Raw genomic sequence first — 5,963 nt, forward strand, 5'->3', positions numbered from 1 at the left:
GTACTGGGAATCTCCTCAATCCTATTAGCTCTGCTGTTCAGTGACAAACTTTATTCTCTCATTCTGAGCGTGGGACCATACTGTTATGGGAGGGCAAGCTTCATCTTGCAGAGAAGTGACTTCATGTGTTGTTATCCAACTGTTGCCTAAGATAATGAGAACACTTGCTTTCACTCTCTGTTTAGAGTCGGAGTTTCAACATGATGGAGGGAGAATTCTGCTCTCACAACGTAGGAGGGTTTGTATGACCTTCAATTATTTCTTAGATTTGTCACATAGGCAATAACCAGAAAAGAAAAAGAATGATGAATAAGACCTCATTAAAATGTAAAATTTCTGAGGTGGGTTCAGCTGGGGTGGGGTGGAGGGACGGGGAGAAGAGGCAGACAACTGTAATTGAATAACAATAAAAATTAAATTTAAAAAAATGTAAAATTTCCTTTCATCCAAAGATAATGTTAAAGATTTCTGGCTTCTGCTTAGGATCCATAAAGGTAGAGTATTGCTCCAAGCCTAACAACAAAGAAAAGCCGAATAATCAATAAAATCATCACTTTTCTTTCTTGAACCCTCCTGAGTTTGCAAGGAAAAAAGTAGCCTGAAACTTCCAAGAACAGCAGAGATGCGAGAATTGACGTACCTGGCAGAGCATAGGAAGAAGAGAAGACACCATGACCCGGCGCTGAACCTGGTATGAAGACTGGAGCTAAAATTCTAAAGAGCAGACAAGGGCCAAGTGCGGGCTGCCGTGAGGGTATAGGTCCCTCGGAGATGCAGACACAAAGGGAGTTTGCACCCACCTGCTGGATCTTCACAGTGGTTATCTGTGAGAAAGACTGGAGGCAGGGTAGGAGACTGGAGAAAGCCATTCTGTGATCGGGCGGGGAGGGCAGTCACCTGTTTGTGGGAGAGGCAGAGGTTACACCCAGTTACTGTCCCCTTATGGAATGAAAGTGTTTGTTAAGATGCTGGCTGCACCCAGCTCCTCCTCCCTTGTGGAATAAAAGTGTTCAGATATATAGTATATATAAAATGTTCTTATTTACATACATAAATAATATGGCCATGAACGTTTTGTACATGTCTTTTGGACATGTAGACATGGAGTGCTGCTGGCTCATGTGCTATACGTGTGTTCACTTTCATTAGATACTGTCAAATACTTTTCCAAGTCGTAGCAAGCAACTTACACAAACAATCTTACAAGCAAAACCCTACATGGGTAAACCTGGAGGACACGGTGCTAAGTGAATTCAGCCAGACACAGAAAGCCAAATACTGTATGATCTCATGTGTCTGTGAAATCTAAAGAAGTCAAGCCCACCATAGTAAAGAGCAGAAGGAGCATTGTGGGGGACTGACAGTGCGGGGGCAACAGATCTGGTCAAATGGTACAAAGGTTTGGATGTGCCAGATGAATAAATTCCAGAGGTCTAATGTATGCATGGTGGGTATAGTCAATATTACTGTGTTGTATACTTGAAATTTTCACACACACACACACACACACACAGACACACGTAACTATGTGAGGTGATGGCTATGTCAATTAGCTTGATTTTGGTAATCATTTCACAGTGTATGTATATATCATACATCACATTATACATCTTAAATATTTACCATTTTTACTTGTCAAGTATACCTCAATGATGCTGGAATCAAATCAATGAAAACTGTAGAAATGAGATACCCTTTCAATCCTATGCCCTTCAATGGGAGAATGAGTAAGCAAATGTGGTCCTTCCAATGGACTAGTACTCAGCATTACAAAGGAATGCACTATTAATACACGGCAATATGGATGAGCCTCAAAGCTTTATATTGAATGAAAGAAGCTTTTCTCCAAATGTTGCCTACTTCACGAGCCCATTAGGTGCTTTCTCATAAACAAAACAGTGTTGTTAGGAGTCAGGGTGTGTGTGGGGAGACAACATAAAGGTGTTTCGGGGATGGATGGAACTTCTCAATATTCAGCCTGTAGCGGCGGTTATACAGTCTATACATGCGTTAAATTTGATATAACTGTGCCAAAAAAGAAAAAAAAAAGCAAATATCACTGGATAATAATTAAACAAAAGCCAAAATAATCTGAAAAAAAGTACAATTATTGGTTGACAGGTTTTCTTTAACACTTTAAAAATTACGCTCTTTGTCTTCCGGTGTCCTTTGTTTCTGAGGACAAATCAGTAATCTTTCCAGTCTATCCATTTGAAATGTGTTCTTTCCACTTTAGCTATTTTCATCATTCCCTTTGTATGTAAATATTTTGATTATAATGTTCCTAGATGTGATTTCCTTCATATTCTGCTGTTAGGTGTTTATGGATTCTGAAATTTGCAACTATAAATATTTTTCTGAATTAAAAATAATTTTATCCCATTCTGTCTCTTCTACTTTCAGAATTCCAGTTTCATGCGTGTTACGCAATCGGTCATACAGATTTCTGATACTATGTTTATTTTTATTAACCTTTTTTCTCTGTGTTCTGATTGGCTAATGCTTTCCTTCCTTATTTTTGTTCTGCTGTTAATTAGGAACCTACAAATAGACAAATGCCCCTTCAAACCCTACCCTAGATTCCTCAATTATTAACATCTTGCATAATTCAGACTTGGTATATTGTATATTTTCAGAAAGGTATCCATTTCTTCTAGGTCATTCAATTTTTTGGAGTATAAAAGTTCTTAATATTCTCTTAGGATACTTTACAGGTCTGTGGCATCAGGTGTAGTGTCTCCTCTTTCATTTCTAATTTTATTTATTTGAGTCTTCCCTCTTTCTCAGCCTACCTAAGTTTTGACAATATTGTTGGTCTGTCCTAAAACCTAATTTCAGTTTTGCTACTTTTTCTATTGTTTTTCTATTCCCTATTTTATTTACTTCTCCCCCAAACTTTATATTTCCTTCCTTCAGCTAACTTTAAGCTCTGTTTGTATTTATTCTAGTCCTATGAGGTAAGTTGTTTATTTGAAATCTTTCTTAATGTAGGCATTTATCCCTATACACTTTCTCTTTAATACAGATTTTACTGTATCTTACACATTTTTGTATGTTGTGTTTCTATTTTCATTTGTTTCAAGAAACTTTTTTACTTATATTTAGATTTGACACATTGGTTGTTCAGGAATGTGTTGTTTAATTTCCACATTTTTTTTTAGCTTTCCAATTTTCCCTTGGGCATTGATTTCTTTTTCTTTTCTTTTTTCCTTTTTATTGAAATTACTGGGGTGACACTGGTTAACAAAATTACACAGAATTCAGGTGCACGACTTGTGCACTATAGTGTGTTTACCCCAAAGCAAGTCTCTGTCCGTCACCATTATCCCCTCTGTAGCTGTCTGCACCTCCCACCCTGGGGGGGTACTCACCACACTGTTGTTCATGTGCATATTTTCTCTCTTTTTCTTTTCTTTTAAAAAATTGTTGACATTGTTACTGATGTCCCCATTCTCCCCTCCTTTGCCCCGTTCCCCCTTCTGGCCTTCACCACGTTGTTATCCATGTCCATGGGCTATGTGTATATGCATATATATTCTTTGGCTTATCTGTTCCAGTCCCCCCGTATCACTCCCCTCTGAGATCTGTCAGTCTGTTCCATGTGTCCATGCCTCTGGTTTTAATTTGTTCATCAGTTTATTTTGTTCATTCAATTCCACGTATAAGTGAGATCATATGGTATGTGTCTTTCTCTGACTGACTTATTTCACTTAGCATAATAATCTCCAGGACCATCCATGCTGCAACAAAGGATAAGAGTTCTTTTTTCACAGCTGCATAGTATTCCCTTGTGTAAATGTACCACAGCTTTTTGATCCACTCATCTACTGACGGGCACTTGGGCTGTTTCTAGATCTTGGCTATTGTAAATAATGCTACTATGTACATAGGGGTGCATTTATTCTTTCTGATTGGTGTTTCAAGATTCTTAGGATATTTTCCAAGAAGTGGAATCTCTCAGTTAAAAAGTAACTCCATGTTTAATATTTTTTGAGGAAACTCCATATTGGTTTCCACAGTGGATGCATCAATCTGCATTCCCACCAGTAGTGCAATAGGGTTCCCTTTTCTCCACATCCTGGCCAGCACTCATTGTTTGTTGATTTATTGATGATAGCCATTCTGACAGGTGTGAGGTGATATCTCATTTTGGTTTTAATTTGCATCTCTCTGGCAATTAGTGACACTCAGCATTTTTTAAAATTTTTTTATTTATTTATTTTTAGAGAGATGGAGAGAAGGGAAAGGAGGGAGAAAGAGGGAGAGAAACATCAACCAGCTGCCTCCTACAGGTTGCAGGTCCCCAACCAGGGACCAGCCTGCCACCCAGGCATGTGCCCTGACTGGGAATCGAGCCGGTGACCTCTCAGTTCACAGACCAATGCTCAATCCACTGAGCCACACCAGCCAGGGCCAGCATTTTAAAAATATATCTATTGGCCATCGGTATGTCCTCTTTGGAGAAGTGTCTACTCAGGTCCTTTGCCCATTTTTTAAAATTGGACTGTTTGTTTTCCTGATGTTGGGTTGTAGAAGTTCTTTGTATATTTTGGAAATTAACCTCTTATCAGATGTATCATTGGCAAATATGTTCTCCCATACAGTGGGTTCCCTTTTTATTTTGTTGATAGCTTCTTTTGCTGTGCAGAAGCTTTTTCATTTGTTGTAGTCCCATTTGTTTATTTTTTTCCCTTTATTTCCCTTGCCTTAGGAGACATATCAGTAAAGTTATTGCTCCCAAAGATGTCTGAGATTTTACTGCCTATGTTTTGTTCTAGGATTTTTATTGTTTCACAACTTACATCTAAGTCTTTTATGCATTTTGAGCTTATTCTTGTGAATGGTGTAAGTATGGTGTAGTTTCATTTGTTTGCATGTACCAGTCCAATCTCCCCAAGATCATTTATTGAAGAGACTGTCTTTACTCCATTGTATGGTTTTGCCTCATTTGTCAAATACTAATCGACCATAAAGGTGTGGGTTGATTTCTGGACTCTCTGTTCTCTTCCATTAATCTGTGTGTCTGTTCTTATGCCAGTACCAGGCTGTTTTGATTACAGTGGCCTTGAATACATTTTGATATCAGGTATTGTGAGACCTCCAACTTTATTCTTCTTTCTCAAGATTGCTGAGGCTATTCGGGGTCTTTTGGGTTCCATATACATTATTGGAATATTTGTTCTAGGTCTGTGAAATATGCCATTGATATTTTGATACGAATTGCACTGAATCTATAGATTGCTTTGGGTGGTACAGACATTTTAATGATGTTAATTCTTCCAACCCATCAACATGCCATATGCTTCCACTTATTTGTATCTTCCTCAATTTCTTTCTTCAATGTCCTATACTTCTCTGAGTACAACTATTTTACCTCTGTGGTAAAATTTATTCATAGGCATTGGGAGTTTTTTGATTACTGCTTTAATTTCGTTGCTAGCAATCAATCTGTTTAGCTGTTCTAATTCATCATAGTTCAGTCTTGGAAACTTGTATGCTTCCAGAAATTTATCCTTTTCTTTCAGGTTGTCCACTTGTTGGCAAACAATTGCTCCTAGTATTCTTTAATAATTCTTTGTCTTTCTGTGATGTTGTTTGTAATTTCCTCTTTAATTTTTAGTTTTATTTAGTTGGGCTCTCAATATTTTTTCTCGATGAGTTTGGCTAAAGTTTTGTCACTTTTGTTCAATAGTGTATTGGTTTAAATAGACATCTAAATAAATGGACAAGTTGTAATTGGTTGGTATGCCTTTGACTTAAGAAACTATAGAGCTAATCTTCTGTTTTTCTCATTCTATTTTCTAGCAACATCTTTTGAAGAACCTGGATCATTTCTTTTTAAAAGACAAGATTTTATTTATTAATTTTTAGAGAGAGGGGAAGGGAGGGAGAAATAAAGGGAGAAAAACATTGAGAAAAATATTGATTGGCTGCCTCTTGCAGGTGCCCCAACCTGGGATCAA

The 5,963-nt window shown here is 37.6% G+C and overlaps 1 protein-coding gene across 2 annotated transcripts in view; it reads right to left on the bottom strand.

Annotated features, from left to right (window-relative positions):
- The window catches only part of LOC112314603 (putative selection and upkeep of intraepithelial T-cells protein 1 homolog), a 29,496-nt gene extending 28,608 nt beyond the window's left edge, over positions 1-888 (bottom strand). The window contains exon 1 of one of the 2 annotated variants that reach the window (XM_045204274.3): positions 801-888. The gene's annotated coding sequence lies outside the window, so the exon portion shown is untranslated. Of the gene's footprint in view, positions 1-640; positions 711-800 lie in introns of those variants that run through there. The other variant, XM_053919506.2, reaches the window with a different exon arrangement.
- Positions 889-5,963: the final 5,075 nt, after the last annotated feature.

This window comes from Desmodus rotundus, chromosome 3, assembly GCF_022682495.2.
Source record: "Desmodus rotundus isolate HL8 chromosome 3, HLdesRot8A.1, whole genome shotgun sequence".
Classification (NCBI taxonomy): Eukaryota; Metazoa; Chordata; class Mammalia; order Chiroptera; family Phyllostomidae; genus Desmodus; species Desmodus rotundus.